Genomic DNA, 14,595 nt, shown 5'->3' with positions numbered 1-14,595 from the left:
TTGGTTAAAGCACAAGATATAGCAACTGCTCTCCAAAATTCTCATTTCAGTAACTTCCAGTTATACTGAAGCTTTATGTATATATCAGTAACACAGTCTAATACCACATTTTGAGAAACAATTATGTAAACTATTGCATTAAGGAAACTTGCACTGAGTCCACAAAAGGGTTAAAGGACATTGCTGTACTGTGAGTTACTTTCTTGGTCATAGAAGAGATAGAAACAGAAGCCATTCAAGCTCTGTTTCTGCCTCTGCACTAAACAACTCTCTTAAATGTTCTGAGACAGTTACAATAGTTTTATGTTTTAAAGCCTATGTTACAAAATGTTCATGGCTAGAGAAAACAATTTTTAATATCTGTATGTTGAAACACTTTGGCAAGAGCATAAAACATCAAAATAAGGTGTTTATTTCCATAAACAGCAAAGCATTAATGTCATAAATGTCAGCATATTTGTATAACACACAAACGCATGCCTCAGTTAGAATGCCTATATATTCTCTCTCTTGTTTTATTCTTTACAATAACTGAAATTAAGCTCAAAAGTGTGAATTATTAGGGCCCAGAGCCATGGTGGAGCTGGAAGAAAGATGGCAGGATCTGGCCCAGCTCATGAATTCCAGCAGCTCTCATAAAGATCTGGAGGGCAAGTATCATCAGATCCTAGAAAAAGCCATTCAGCTATCTGGGGTAGAACAACTAGAAGCTTTGAAAGCTTTTGTGGAAGCAATGGTAAATAAGAATGTCAGTCTTGTGATCTCGCGACAGTAGCTAACTGATTTCTGCACACATCTCCCTAACCTGCCTGACAGAACAAAGAAATCTATCATTTCATGTTGGAAAAGATCCAGCCTAGAGACATTTCATTTGAGGAGCAGGTTGCTTCCATAAGACAGCATCTTGCATCTCTATATGAGAAAGAAGAAGACTGGAGAAATGCAGCCCAAGTGTTGGTGGGAATTCCTTTAGAAACCAAACAAAAACAGTACAATGTAGATTATAAACTTGAAGATTGCTAGGCTATATCTGGAGGATGAGGATCCTGTTCAGGCAGAGGCTTACATAAATCGAGCATCCTTGCTTCAGAATGAATCAACCAATGAGCACTTGCAGATACATTATAAGGTATGTTAGGCTCATGTTCTTGATTATAGAAGAAAATTCATTGAACTGCACAAAGGTACAACGATCTCTCTTACAAGACAATAGTCCACAAAAGTGACAAGCTAGAGGCCTTAAAACATGCTTTGCACTGTACCATCTTAGCATCAGCAGGACAGCAGCGTTCTAGGATGCTGGCTACTCTGTTCAAGAATGAAAGGTGCCAGCAACTGGCTGCATATGGGATTCTAGAGAAAATGTACCTAGATAGGATCATCAGAGGAAACCAACTTCAAGAATTTGCTGCTATGCTGATGCCTCACCAGAAAGCAACTACAGCTGATGGTTCTAGTTTCTTGGACAGAGCTGTTATTGAACACAATTTGTTGTCTGCAACCAAATTGTATAATAATATTACCTTTGAAGAACTTGAAGCTCTTTTAGAGATCCCTGATGCTAAGGCAGAAAAAAATAGCATCTCAAATGATAACGGAAGGACATATGAATGGATTTATTGACCAGATAGATGGAATAGTTCATTTTGAAACCAGAGAAGCCCTGCCAACATGGGACAAGCATATCCAATCCCTTTGTTTCCAAGTGAATAACTTACTGCAGAAAATTAGTCAAACAGCACTAGAATGGACAGCACAAGCCATGGAGGCCCAGACGGCCCAGTGAATCCTTGCAGAACTTGTGTGCACACTACGTCCTTTCCATGTTGTGCAGATCGATTCCACTGTCCCTCTGAAGCATTTGCATCATGACCTTACACATTTCAGTCCCTTTTATGCTGGATTCTGTTTAAAGAAGATAATAGAGCAGAAAGTTCAAGCATTTAAACATGTAGTTCCCATATATGCAGGGTCTGGTATCAAGCTAACTCAGATGTTTTGAAAGCTTTTTCTTTAAACAGAGGTGAAATATCTGTGACTAAAAAGTTTGGGATTTGTGATAAACTTTGTAGTCATGTAAAACTTAAGTGCTCGGTGCCTCTCCAAATGTGGTTATTCTAATAAAATGGAGAAATGAGCCCAAAAACGTGTGAATTATTTCAAGAAAATTAATTTTTTCCTATTTCTGGTTGAAGAAGATGGCAATACCAATAAAAATAAAATTGCCCTACAAAATGGAAATTTGATCATAATTCTAAAAATTAAAATCGTTCATTTATCCATACCATTTTAATTCTGTTGTTAGTTTTTGAAAATTGAATACTTGCTCTTCATTAAGACAAGCCAAAACAAGAAGAGCAGGCACCAGAGCTTTGGGCTGAAAACTGAAAAGGTTGCTAAACCAAAGCTTTGAGGATCTTAACACCTCAGTCCCCTCATCCATGCAACCAGGATTAAAGGTGTGGCCCTCCCTTGAGAAAAAAGGCATAACAAATGACACAAATGGTTGTACACAATTTTGAAGGCCTGCTGTGCTGCTGCCAAATAGGAAAGGTTTGATTTAAACGCTGAGATTTTTAGACGCTCTAAAATATTACAAGGCAAGTCACATTTCATGGCTAATTTAAAACATCGGGGGTTCACAGAAGTTGTGTATAATGATATTTTCCAATTCCCATGTTACTTGATGATTTGTACAGCGTCAGCTTTTACAGTTAAAGCCAATCATTGCTTTCTGGCCATGATTCTCTTTTTTATCAATACAACCAGTTCACATAACTGTCTCTATCTTTAGAGGATTAAGAACTTCTAGAGCTGGGAAGAGTAAATTCAGAAATGATAAGAAACTCTGGTTGCAAATCCAATGTGTTATTTATTTAGATCAGAAAAAAAGAGCTGTTATATGCAGGCTGAGAAGACTTTTTAAGCACTGATAAAAATTTCTCTGTATCAAGTGGAATGGCACTGAAATTATTTTAATACTTTCAAACTCTTAGAACTTGTACTAAACTTTCAGCAAAGAAGTCTATTTCTTCTTGAGATTTCAAGCTTCCAAAGGCAAAAAAAAGAAAACAACTTTAAAAATGATGAAATTAAAAACAAATAAACAAAATCTCCACAAAATTTATCACTCACAAAAGGCTCATATTACAATATAGCAATAGTTGTAAGTTTACTCAGCACAGAGGCAATATGAAAAATATTTCTTGTTTAGGAAAAGTAATTGATCCTATGAATTGCTTAGTGCATTCATGAAGTGGCTTCTTTTTTGAAAAAGAATCTTGGAGGAAAGCTACTGAGAAATTAGCAAGTGTCAGAAGCTCTTCCTACATACCATGATACTGGTGAATCCATTGCACTATCATGCAGAAATCTGTTAGAAAGGCAGAATTTGGTCCAGGAGCATGGCCTAGTAGTAGAGTGCTTGCCTAGCATACATGAAGCCCTGGGTTCAATTCCTTGATACCACATATATAGAAAAAGCCAGAAGTGGTGCTGTGGTTCAAGTGGTAGAGCACTAGCCTTGAGAAAGCTCAAGATAGTGTACTGGCCAGGAATTCAAGCCCCAGGACCGGCAAAAACAAACAAAAAAAAAAACAAGGCAGAATTCCAGGCTGCATCCTAGACATGTTGGCAAAACTTGACACATAGCAGGTCCCCAAGTATTTTGTATATACATGAAATTATGAGAAACAAGCCAGGCACAGTGGCTCACACCTATAATCCTAGCTACTCAGGTGGCTGAGATCTGAGGATCATAGTTCAAAGCCAGCCTGGACACTTAAGTCTGTGAGACTCTTCTCTTCAATTAATCACCAGAAAACCAGAAATTGGCTCTGTGGCACAAGAGGTAGGATGGTAGCCTTAAGAGCTCAGGGACAATGCCCAGGCCCAGAGTTCAAGTTCTGCAGCCCACCAAAAAAAAAGTTATGACAAACACTGCTCAGGTAATACTTGCAGTGATTCTATAAATTTGAGAAGTAGGTATATCAAAAGGTGTCAGAAACTACCTAAAGACTACTAACCAAGATGCCTGCATGTCAATAGTCAGAATTGAATTCCATTTCTAGGCAGTCAAGAATCGAGAAAGAAAACAGTTAGGGAAGGGAGGCATCCCATTGTCATAATCACTATGGTTTCTGTACAAATAGTCATTCAAGACGTGTTCTATTTTTATTTCTGATGAAAAATCAATATGGAAACAAAGCAAATTCATGCAAGACTAGTAAAATCTCATCTGAGAATTCAATATGTTTGAAAGATCCTGCTTATAGAGGTGTTACTCAATTTGTTTATTGAATCAAACAAGCTAACAGGTATGCAATAAGTAGACTTTCATAAATTAATGTGCTAATATTGGCTTCTGGGAGTCTCCTGTTCCGGCCTGCCATTTTATTTTCATCGATTTTCTACCTCTACACTTTAAAGTATCCACCATTTTATGAAACTTACACAGATTTGACATACAGTGGCTTTCATTTGCTACCAATATGCATTCACAAACAAAGAGAGAGCAATGTAGATTGTTCTATTCATAACTCTATGTGACAAATTTAGATGTCTATGCAGTTAAAATAATATTTTTCCTATTATATTTCATCTTTAAAATGTTTGATGTTGTTTCTTAGGGGAAAAAACTTTATTACATTAAAATATGGTTTCTTCATTGATTTAGCAGAACAACCACCCATTAAGTAATTTATATAATACAAGGTTACATTAAGCAATCCAAATTTACATTAAATGAAGTTAATTCAGATAAATCATATAACTCAGGCCAATCTGGACATTTTTAATAGTCAGTCAAGCCTAGGTATGGGACCACCTCCCTACTGTTCCAAACTGAAAAACAGGTCCTCGCACTTTATTCATAGTCCATAATTAGATACATACAACTAAGGCACAATGCATTTTTCCCAGAGTAATAAAAAGGAAGAAGAAAGTCACAAATAAAATGCAATGAAGGCCAAAATGGCAGTCCTGTCAATGATTATGATGTAATAGAGACAAGTTGTTCACCTTGTTGTCCTTAATGTACTATATTATCCCTCATCTCTTTTGCTGTTCCCTGATTAACTCATATTGTTATCGTATTTCACCTGGTTATCTGATATATTGTATACATGTGTATTTGGTTATTTGAAGTCGAATAGGGAAGGGAGGAAAACAAGATGAGGGGCGGGGTTCAGGGAGAGGGAAATGGGGACCAAGACATGAGAAAAGGTATCAATGTATGTGAAGTAAGGCACCTTCTATCTGGTGAATAAATGTAACCCTTCTATTAATTACAATAAAAAATATATATTAAAAAAAGAAAAGTTGTTCACCTTCTACCACTCGCTGTGTGCCAGCATCCTGGTAGCTCTCCTGCAGAGGAGAGAGCATTAGCCAGCCAGGGAAGGTAAAACCACAGCCAGGTGATTGTTTCAAGAGAAACAGGAAGTGACATGTGCCACGGACCCACTCTGGAGACCCAAGATAAACTTACAGAAAAAGAGGAATGAAAAACAACTGCCTATTTGTAGTTTCAGTACTAAAGAATCTAAATCTCGGGGCTGTGAGTTTGGCCTAGTGGTAGAGTGCTTGCCTAGCATGCACGAAGACCCAGGTTCGATTCCTCAGTACCACATACATAGAAAAAAGCTGGGAGTCGTGCTGAGGCTCAAGTGGTAGAGTGCTAACCTTGAGAAAGTCTAAGGACAGTGCTCAGGCCCTGAGCCCAAGGACCGGCAAAAAAAAAAAAAAAAAAAAAAAAAAAAAAAAAAGAATCTAAATCTCAGAAGGCCTCACGATTTTTCATGGATTTTCCCTTTTGCAGCCTGCTCACCCAGCCCAACCTCACAGCTTTTCTGGTGACTACATTGAAACACTGGTATCATGGTCCATTTTATTTTTCCTCTATGTGACTTACAAAGAAGTCTAGCTCCAAAGCTTTTCCAGTAAACATCCATTGTCTTAAAAGGGACAACATAAAAACAAGCTAGCTTAGTTTAGACTTTGCTCACTTTAATATTTGATTTTTCCATTCTATCCATATCCAGAGATGTATGACTCCAAATGCTTTCCAGAAATACAATTCAGAGAACAGAGGGAACATTTATTTTGGACTCACTATGTTTCTAGTAACGGAAAGAACAAATGAAAGTGTCTTCTGGTGTAAAAGAAGGGTAAATGATGAAAAAATGGAGTAGATCTATCTGAGCAAAGTGCAATATATGTAAGTATGGTAATGCCATTGTGCAATTTAAATTTCTTTACTAATGAAGGAGTGATGCTATAAATATTATGGACTATAGCTTTTGATAAATATCTGGATGTATTTCTGTTGACCATAACAACCTATATTTTAAATAGAGATAAGTATTCAATGAATGGAGTTGCTTATCAACTTCTAGAAAATATTTTTTCCCCTGAATTGTCATGTTCTATTTCTTATTGAGGGATCGTATTCAGATAGTGAATCTTTAAGAAATCAATATAAGGCTGGGAATTTGGCTTAGAGGTAGAGTGCTTGCCTAGCATGCATGAAGCCCTGGGTTCAATTCCTCCCTGCCACATAAACAGAAAAAGCCATGATTGGGAGGGGGTGGGGAGAATGAATTGGGGAAAAAAACATGAGAAGGGGTACCAATGTGCAAGCAGTAATTCACCTACTACCTGACATAACTGTAACCCCTCTATACATATTCCAACAAGAAAATAGATTTTTTTTAAGTGGCCCTGTGACTCAAGTGGTAGAGTGCTACCCTTGAGCAAAAGAAGCTCAGGGTCAGTGTTAGACCCTGAGTTTAAGTCCAGGACTGGCACAAGAAAAGTCAATATAAAGTTTTCTTCTTATGCCTCCCCATCTTTTTTGTGACCTATTTGTTTCATCTGACAATTAAAAATATGTTCTTGGACCAAAGGGAAGCCTACTGGTAGAGTACTTGCCTAGCATGCAGAGAGCCTTGGGTTTGATTCCTCGGTACCACATACACAGAAAAGGCCAGAAGTGTCACTGTGGCTCAAGAAGCAGAGCTCTAGCTTTGAGAAAGATAAAGGACAGTGCTCAGTGCTCAAGCCCAGCACTTGGGGAAAAAATTCAATTAAAAAATGTTCTTCATACTTTGCAGTTTGGCTTTTTTTTTTACCATATTTTTACAAACATTGTTTGGGGCTGGAAACTCTAAGTGGTGGCTCAAGTGGGAGAGCTCTAACCTTTAGAAAGTCCAAGGACAGCATTTGTCCCTAAATACTTGCAATTTTTTCATTAGTTGTTATTTAATTTCTAATTTTACTTCTAAGATGATAAAATGAGTCTTTATTTTAATAAAGTGCATTGCAACTTTCTTAGTAGCCTACCATGTTATTGTCATATTATCTGCTAAAATTTTCATTATAACAGTATCTTCCTGGTGAGGATATGTATGTTACAATTTATCCAGATAGGAATATATATAATATATACATTACAAGTATATGTAATATGCAATATATAATATAAAAATATATCTCCACATATATTTTGTATATATGTGTGTCTTTATTTTTTATTTTATTTATTTATTTATTTTGCCAGTCCTGGGCCTTGAGCTCAGGGCCTGAGCACGTCGTTAGGTTTTCTCAAAGCTAGAGCTCTACCATCTAAGCCACAGCACCACTTCTGGCTTTTTTTCTATGTATGTGATACCGAGGAATTGAACCCAGGTCTTTGTGCATGTTAGGCAAGCACTCTACTACTAGGCCAAACTCCTGGCCCATATGTATATCTTTAAAATAGCATATATGTTTTGTTTTCATTGGTGTCACAGTCTTTATAATTTATATATACATTTTTAATATTCATATCAACTTTACAGTACAAATCAACCATCTTGGTCTTTTTCCCATGTTCTATTTACCTTTCTTACAAGAAAGCACAAATTATAAATACATTTTCTTTGTTATTATAACATCAGAGTAATGACAAATATTATGGACTTATCAGCTCCTACTATAACTTTGTGTCATTCCCAAGCAATACATTCTTGGAATTTAAATTTTATTTGATGTCTCCTACCTCTAATGCTATTACTATAATTTTAATTCTGCATTTGCTAAAAAGCCAAAAGATGTTCTTTCTATTATGATTTTCAATTATCAATTCTTACTTATGTTTTACCTACAAGTCTCATTTTCCCATTTCAAATTTTTCTTTATCATATTTCTTTTACATGAAAATGTTTCTTTCATATTTATTTTAATTCAGGACTACAGTCAACAGTCTCAGCTTTGTCTTATCTGAAAATCTGTCTTTCTTCTGAAAAAAAAAGTCATTTTACTCAGTTTAGAAATCTAAGTAATTTGTTAATTTTATTTTCCTATTTCAGAGAATCATTATTTCAGTTTTAAACTCAGTTCTAGATAGTTCTTAGCATTTATCATGTTTGCTTTTAAGCATCGTTTAGACCCCAGTAAAACTTTTGCATACTGAGGGCTCTCCTCGAATCTTCTTTCTTTCCTACAACTTTGGGCTTTCAAGTCTCAATTGTTTCAGAACTGTCAAGTTCCTATTTTGGCTTTTGATCAGCATATATTAAATTTTCAATGGTCTTTCATTGTGATATTCCTCTATCTATATAATGCATTTTGATCAAATTTACCTCCTCTATTGCCCTTCCTTTATCATATCCTCCTGTCCTTTTATGAATAATTTTTCTACTTTTTATTTGCACCAATTATTTGCACCATTTAGTTGGCAGGTAAATACATTCATAAGATTTGCCTTCATCAGATTTACCTCTATTGTCACTCTTCCTCATCCCTTCTCTCTCCTTCCCAAACAAACCCAAGTGAGCTTCACTGTTCCATTTTCACACAAGTTTATAGTTTGACACTATTCACTCTCCAAACTCTGTTTACCCTCTCTCCGCATTAGTACTGTCACCTTACGCAGGATGTGTTTTATATTCTTGTCACTCACTGTTTTTGTTACTGTATGTTTATTGTCAGGAAGGGTTTCCATGATATTTCACACATACATCCATTTGATTCAACTTCTCATTCCTCTCCCTTTCCCCGCCCCAGCTACTCCCTAATAGCCAATAGCCTCCAGTGAGTTTTGCTCTCTTCATTCACAGAGGCAATGCATTTTTATATCATTCACCCCCTCACATTTTCTTGTTTCCTGTTTCCATGTTTTTATAAGTGTATATAAAGGACTTTGGTCATGTTCAGTCTCCCCAATTGCCCTCTGTCTCTACCACCCCTCTCCTGTGGGTCTCTCATAAAACTGCCCTTTCTATATCCATGTGATAATAATTTAGGTCTAGATTCTGCATGAGTGTAAATACCATATTTTCTTTGTCCATTTAGCTTGTTTTACTTAACATGAGGATTTTCAGTTCCATCCATCTTCATTGTTCTTCATGGTTAGATAATACTCCATTCCATTATATATGTATATATACATATCATACCTTTTTTTGCCAGTCCTGGGACCTTGAACTCAGGGCCTGAGCACTGTCCCTGGGCTTTCTCAATACTAGAGCTCTACCATTTGAGTCACAGCACCATTTCTGGCTTTTCCTACGTATGTGGTACCAAGGAATTGAACCTGGGTCTTTGTGTATGATAGGCAAGCACTCTTACCAATAGGCCAAATTTCCAGCCCCTACATATCATAATTTTATCCAATCATAGTTTGAAGGGAACCTCAGCTGCTGGTTCCATGGCTTAAATCTTAGAAACAGTGCTGATAAAAGCATAAGTATGCAGGTACCCTGGATTCTAGATTGCATTTCTCCATCTATACACCCTAAAGTGGTAGAGAACATCATATGGGAATTCAGTAAATACGAGGAACCTCAATAGTGCTTTCCATAGTAACTGCAGTCATTTTCATTCCCACCAACAGTGTCTCAGGGTTTCTTTTTCCCTGGCACACTGACAGCATTTACTGTTGCTAGTTTACTAACCAAGGATAGCCATTCTGATTGGATAACAGGGTATCTAAGTGTTAAATTTACATTTCCTTTATACTAAGAGGTACTGAACATGTATTAGTGTGTTTATTTCCCATTTTTATTTCTTCTGAAAACTGGCTATCTCATTTTCCCCTTTATTGCTTAGATTATTTATCCTTTTAGTATATTTTTATTGCCTTGCATATTTTGATTCTTTGTCCAAAGATTTTGTTCATCCTGTACATTGTATCTGAATTCTGGTAATTTTTTCATGTGATGTGCAGAAGTTTTATTATTTGTAAGTAATTGGAGCCTATATATATATATAGTCATTGCCTATTCATAAATCTTCAAATATTTGTTTTTCCTACGTTTTCTATTAGCATTTACAAAGTTTCAAGTCTTACATGACCCATGTTCAACTTATTGAATTGGATTTGCACAAAGAAATCATTGTCTTTCTTCTACAAAAACATGAGAAGGGGTATCAATGTGTGAGAAGTAATGCACCTGCTACCTGGCAAATGTAACTATAACCCCTCTCTACATTACCCCAACAATAAAAAATAAAATAAAATAAAATGTCTTTTTTTTCCAACCAACCTGCTTCATGAGTAGTCACTGTCAATCAAATCCCAACTTTATGTTTAGGGATTGCAGGAGTGTAGATTTCAAATCCCATGTATGACCTTTGCTATGTCTGACCTTGTGATTGTGTTTACATCACACACACACACACACACACACACACACGTGCAAGCGATCTAACAATGGAGCTTCAGGCTGCTTCTAATTTATTGATATCTTTCTGTTTCTCCATGCTTTTCAGCTGCCCAGTCTCTATTTATGATTTCCAATACTCTTCCTCTTGTCATCTTTTCATAACATATTCTCTCCATGGTTATCTGGATCTTCACATTCACAGAGTCAGATGAAGGAAGCATCAAGTTCCTATTTTTGTGTCCTCAATTTCATGAATGTGCTCTAGCTCCTGACATTGCAGACTCACTAACTGGCCTATATGTCTTCTCAGAACTGATGAATAGCTAAGCACAGTGGCTTAAACCTGCAATCCTAGTACTTGGGAGGTAGAGATCAGAGGAATTACAGTCCAAGGCATGAAAAGTTTATGAGATTCTATCTAATTCAGTGTCTGGACACCCCATCACAGCTACCGGGAAAGCACAATGACTAGGCACCACCTAGATGACAGATGAATTATCATCTCCAACAACACATGCAAAGCCAGGAAAAAGGATCATAGACCATGTCAGCCAAGCCAGAAAATAAGGCCCTGCCACTAAAATAACCAAGGCAAAAGAGGCTCAAGGGCCAGTGGTACAGTGCTTGCCTAGCATGCACGAAGATCCAAGTTTGATTCCTGGTTATCACATACTTAGGAAAAGCCAGAAATGGTGCTGTAGCTCAAGTGGTAGAGCACTAGCCTTGAGGAAAGCCCAAGGACAGTGTTCAAGCCCCAGAACTGGCACACAAAAAAAAAAACAGAGGCTCAAGATTTGGCTAAAACGGTGAAGCCATTGCCCAGCAAGCACAAAGCCCCAGGTTCAATCCCTGCCAAAAGAATCAGTCAGTAAATGCTCACTGGTGGAAAGACACATGCACAATGTCAGCCCAACTCAACAGGAAACACTTCAGGACTCCACTTTATCAGAGTAAAGCTGCTTCTAGGGCCCTCTGATATCTTTAGAAAAACTCTGGGTTTTGCAGAGGCTTGGGTTTGTTGGTTTTATTTTTGGTAACTTAGTAGTTTTAGGGCTTCTTTACAAAGAATTGGTATGTCAGCAATTTCATCTGATATGGAAGCAGAAGTCAAATGGTGTTTGTCAAAATGTGCAGAAATGGTTTCCAGTTTTTAAGAAGATTATGGGGAGATTTTAGTATTTACAATTACTAGCTTTCTTTCCCAGTAGAAGCCAAAATACATCCCCAGATGCTTTGAAATCAGTGTGGCCAGGTTATTTCTTTTCACAGTTGAAATGCATATAGAAATGAGTTTGGTCATATACAATAAGAATCTTTAAGAGACGGCTTAAGGACTGTCCTCTGTTCTCTTTGCTGGACCATAGTAACTCAGATGGAGGCTGCTCCAGCTGCACAGCTGTCAGAGTGGAGAAAACATTCAGAGCCCAGCAACCAGACAGGAATCTGAAACTTGCGATAGGAAGAGCCTGAAAATTGAAATGGTTTATCCAAAAAGATAGCCTAGCTTATCTTGATGAATGCATAGGTGCATAAAAATAATGGTGTCTTCTTTCATGTGTTACTACACTAAAAACAGCTCATCACTGCTCCAAATATTGCTTCAGTAGAAAGGAATGATCACTGAGAGCCAGTTCTCCATTCTATACACAGCAAGATCTTCTGTTAAAATTCTCAACAACAAAGAAAATGAAAGAGATTCCAATATGACTTTGACATATTCCTAAAAAAGTATTTCCCTTTACTAGAATTGATACCATGACATAAATCCTGCTTTTAAAAAAATTACCAGAAAGCATTTGAAAGATTCTAAGTCTCCCTCTGCTTTCTGAATGATTGGAAAAACATTTCCCTTAACTGTATTTATTTTGGGAAGATTCTAAAAGGCTTATATAAAAAAAATCTACTTTGAAGTAGGAGAAAATTTTATACAAATAAATGATAGTAAATAGTTTATATTTATGGTATACTTCATATCCACTATGACACTTAATTTTCTAAAATGCACCATATAATTACTCTGCAGATATTTACTGAAATGTTTACAATTATTAACTTCCTCCTGTCCTTACCCGAAAGCCTCATTCCTTCCCTGACTACTAATGAAAGCCATGAAGCTAAAAGTCCAACGAATTATTTGGACACATAACTAGTATGTCTTAATTTTAGTCCTCTGTGTCTCTCATGGAACCCAGGACCTTGTTGGACTGATTATGGTAAGTAGCCTTAAATACGCTGAAAAAGTGAACTCTCATTAAAATAAGTCTGCGTAGCCAGATGCTGATGGTCCCACAAAGCAAAGGAGAGGGACATTCCATTTCTAGGACCCTGGGAGTATTTCAAGTTGGTATTCTTTTAGAGCTTTATAACACAATCTTTTTTTTCTTCTTAAAGGAGTACTTTACTGCTGATTTTTAGAAAAGTGCTTCTACATGATAATAATTTGAAACACACTTGCTTTTAGTAGGTCTTGTTGTGCACTTAATTTTCTACAGAAAATTTGCCACATATTGCTTGCTTGGGAGAAGCTTCAACTACACCACCTTGCCTTGATACATCACTGTAAGGCACAGCTTACAGTGAAACATAGGGGCAAAGTGGGAGAGAATTTCTATGAGATTTGCCAAGGAAAGTCAGCACTTTCTTACAGCTGAAACCATCAGGGGATTTAGTGTCCTTTGTATATTTGTATATTTGTATATTTGTATATATGTTGTATATATATATATACATACATATGACTAGAATAAAACATTACAGAACAGTTTGGTTACTCATGTTCCTATTAATGCAGAGAAGCTTTGTGAATAGTTGCTTCTGTCTAGGAATATTTTTCTCCATGCAGCTATATACAAAATATGTGTTTTAGAGGACGTAAAAGAAGGTTGATATACTGCTTTTTTAAAAAATAGGAAATGTTTCTCCATATAACTAAAAATTATCCCGAGTCCATTCCACATTCAGATGCATTGTGTTACAGTGAGTGTTTTCCAGGTAAGCTGCTCACTTAGATGACAAGGACAGTAACTCAGCCCAGTGTGTTCCAGGTCACTTGTCTCCACTCATCTCAGCACCTTACACTCTGTTATTTTCCTCATTAGAATTATGTAAGTCATTTGATGAGATAATATATATAAAGATATTAATGTTAGTGATTTCTTTTTACTGACAAATGTTTCTTCCTTATCTATTTCTTGACTATTTGGATGCAAACATATTGAAGCAAAGTAAAGGATTCAGTGTAAGAAAGCATCTAAAATAGACTTACATTGAAATACTCTTTGACTCTAGCATATAAACAAGAGAAGAATAGTATGTATATCTCAGCTTGGGGTATCCAAATACAATAAGAAATTTAACGTTGCCTCTGTCTAAAAAGTTGGGGGTCACACAAAACTCTATGTGGTTTTATTTATTTATATTTATTTTTGGCAGGACCATCATTTGAATTCAGGGCCTGTGTTTCCTAGGTAAGTGTTCTGCAATTTATTTATAGCCCCTTTTGATTTAATTTTTTAGACAGGGTCTCATGTGTGACAGAAATAAAAAATATAAGTAAGCCAGTAGTTCACTCTGCCTGTTTTCCACTTGATCCAGATCTGACTGCTCCAGGACTCTGAAGACAGACAGACAGACAGACAGACAGACAGACACACACACACACACACACACACACACACACACACACACACACACGTAATGTATGATGTAGCCTAATTTGATAAATAGGTATTTGCTGCTGAAGTGACTCAAAAGGGACCACTTTGGATGACAAGGGAATAGTTATGGAGCATTGTCACCTACAAATTTGTTCATGGCTTTGCTTAGTTTATAGCTAAGCTTTGGGCCAAAAAGCTCTTAAACAGGATTTATCACCAACTCCTGAAATCTCAGTGGGGTCTGCATTAACTCAGCCAGAACTTTTGTTACTGAAGAAAATTTAAGCACCATT

At 36.6% G+C, this 14,595-nt stretch overlaps 1 pseudogene; it reads left to right on the top strand.

Annotated features, from left to right (window-relative positions):
- Positions 1-674: 674 nt before the first annotated feature.
- Positions 675-2,046, top strand: LOC150063306 (COP9 signalosome complex subunit 4 pseudogene; annotated as a pseudogene).
- The last annotated feature ends 12,549 nt before the right edge of the window (positions 2,047-14,595 follow it).

Source organism: Megascapheus bottae, chromosome 5, assembly GCF_031878675.1.
Source record: "Megascapheus bottae isolate mThoBot1 chromosome 5, mThoBot2.hap1, whole genome shotgun sequence".
Classification (NCBI taxonomy): Eukaryota; Metazoa; Chordata; class Mammalia; order Rodentia; family Geomyidae; genus Megascapheus; species Megascapheus bottae.
Note: the sequence above shows the minus strand (reverse complement) of the source record. Positions and strands in the feature narration are given on the sequence as shown.